The sequence below is a fragment of the Octodon degus genome, unplaced genomic scaffold (assembly GCF_000260255.1).
Source record: "Octodon degus isolate 3935 unplaced genomic scaffold, OctDeg1.0 scaffold00073, whole genome shotgun sequence".
In the NCBI taxonomy this organism is placed as follows: Eukaryota; Metazoa; Chordata; class Mammalia; order Rodentia; family Octodontidae; genus Octodon; species Octodon degus.
Window position 1 is genome coordinate 619,102 of NW_004524649.1, and position 2,758 is coordinate 621,859.

Consider the following 2,758-nt stretch of genomic DNA (forward strand, 5'->3'; position numbering starts at 1 on the left):
AGGAGGAGGAGGAGGAGGAGGAGGAGGAGGAGCAGAGATTGAACTCTGACCCTTGTACTTGCCAGGGAAGCACTTATTCTACTGAGCCATCTCCCCGGCCCCTTCTTGGTCTTTTTGAGACAGGGTTTCACTGTGCAGCTCAGGCTGGCCTTGAGCTCACTTTGCTGCCCAGGTTGGCCTCAAGCTCACAGCAATCCTCCAGCCTCAGCCTCCTGACTGGTGGGATTACAGGCATGTGCCACCACGCCTGGCCCATTCCCCTTCTTGGTGTCTTACCAAAAGAATTAAAAGCACCATGCCCCAGTGATGTATGCATGCCCATGTTTATAGCAGCAGTTTCTAACCGCTAAATCTTGAAAACAGCTCAAATGCCCATCAACCAGTGAATGGGGTGGAGCTTTTCTGTACAACGGAGTACTACTCTGCCATAAAGAAAGATAAACTTGAAACATTTCTAGGTAAATGAATGCACCGTGAGACCATACTTTTAAGTGAAGTAAATCAGATACACATGTAGTAAATGCCACATTGTTCTCTGCTGTGAGAAACTGAAAGTATAAATAAGAACCAAAGTGTATAATAGGTACTGGGAAATGGGAAGCAAATGTTCAAATGAGGCAAACAAAGGAGGGGGGGGAAGAAGGAACAAGGGAAAAAAAGGAGAAAAATGAAAACCAAGCTTTTGTAAATAAGGAGGGGAAGAGGTGTTGGAGGGGAGGGAGGGAATGGGAAAATAGGTAAATATATTGTGTACAGATACAAATTCTCTAAGATGAATGTCATCATTATATACATCTACAATGTATCAAAAATTTTTTAAAAAGCCAAAGAGAGAGCAGAGCGCAAGAGAGAGCGCGCGCATTATCTTGACAACCAGTGGGAAGCACTGCCAGAGAATGGCAGGGACTCTCCTGAAATCTGGAACCGCACATCCCAGCCTAGGTACCTTAAACACAGGCCCTTCTAAGGCTCAGCCTTGGGCCTCCTGTGTGCTCTTATGTCACAAACATCATCTACACAAAATTAGAGAACATGACCGACAATGTCACGCATTATTTGAAAACACACCACCTTTATTTTCCTCATTGCTGGGACAAAAGAAGTTCATTTGAGCTCACAGTTTGTGAAGGCTTCAGTCCAGTTGGCTGACCCCAAGGCGGGGCCATATGACAGAGGGGCACCAGAGGAGAAATAGTCCATGGCAGGGCAGGCAGGAAGCAGTGAGCCTCCCTTTCCCCCCCCCTTTTTTTTTTTCCGGAACCAGGAATTGAACTCAGGCCCTTGTGCTTGCCAGGGAAGCACTTATTCCACTGAGTATCTCTCCGGCCCACCCTTTTCCTTTTAGCTCACCCACACTACAAGCCCGTGGGGTGGGGCCACCCATACCCACGTTGGGTTTTCCCAATATCCACACCCACAACAATGCTCAACCAATCAGTGAACTGATTTAGTTATTATACCCTTAATCAATATTCACATACCCTAAACGAAGCTACCTCCAAAAATCCCCAGCTGTGAACACACAAAGACATGGGGCTGGGGAAGTGGACATTTAGATATAAGCCACAGCACACACATATAAGAGATACACAATTTGCACAGAAAAACCAGCAGTAGTGTCAAAGTTGGAGTTACAGGTGAGGAAAAGGAGACAGAAGGGGGGGATGACAGAGCTGCACTCTGATTTCCCTCTTAAACTGGCAAGGAGTGAAGGGCCATCGCATTCCTTGCATCTTTCAGCACACACGCACACCTCAGGTATCACCTAAGAATAATACCAGCTGGGCACGGAGGTGCATGCGCTCCATGCCAGCATTTGGGAAGCTGAGGCAAGAGGATTACTACAAAGTCAGCCCAGCCTGGGCTATCCCAGTCTCAAAAAAACAATAAAGAAACATGGTTAGCAGGGATGGCCTCTATGAGAGGACGTGTGAGCTGACCCGTGAAGAGAGAGAGGGTCATTCCAAGCAGACAGGACAGTGGCTGGAAAGAGCTCAAGTGGTGACAGAGTGGAGATAAGGCCAGCAGGGCTGAGGGGTGGCAAAGGGAGGAAACTGGAGACCAGGCCTGAGAGGTAAGCCAAGGCTACCGAGCAGGGCCTCCAAAACGCAGTGAAGATTTCAGCTTTCCTCCTATATAGGATAAGCCCTGAAAAAGCAGCGTAATGACGATCTAGTCTCCAAGAAGACTGTTTAGCTAGCTGCATGACACCATCACACACATAATGCTTGGGCTGAGACTTTTCAGGTGGTGTAAAAGGCTGGAGGTGAGGATAAATGGTTGGGATTTCTATAATGCAAAAGGAAAACTACAAAGTTACAGTGAGTGATTTTTTTGGGGGGGAGTAGGTGTATAGTTGCACTAGGGTCCTTACTATGAGTTCAGGCTGGCCTTGAACTCACCAAGATCCTTCTGCCTCAGCCTCCCTACTATAGGTTTTGTTTTATAAAGACAGGGTCTATGTAGTTTAGGCTGACCTTGAAATTAGTTTGAAGTCGGCCTCAAACTCACCAAGAGCCTACTGCCTTAGCCTGCTGAATGCTGGGACAGCAGGTACGCACTACACCTGGCTACAGTGAATAAATGCTTAAATGTCTAAAAAACATACCATGACAGCACCGGCTATGGGGACACATGCCTGTAATCCCAGCACTTGGGAGACTGAGAAAGGAGGACTGACACAAGTTTAAGGCCAGCCTGGGCTACATAGTAAGTTCATGGCCAGTCTCAAGTACAGAGCAAGATCTTGTTAAAAAAA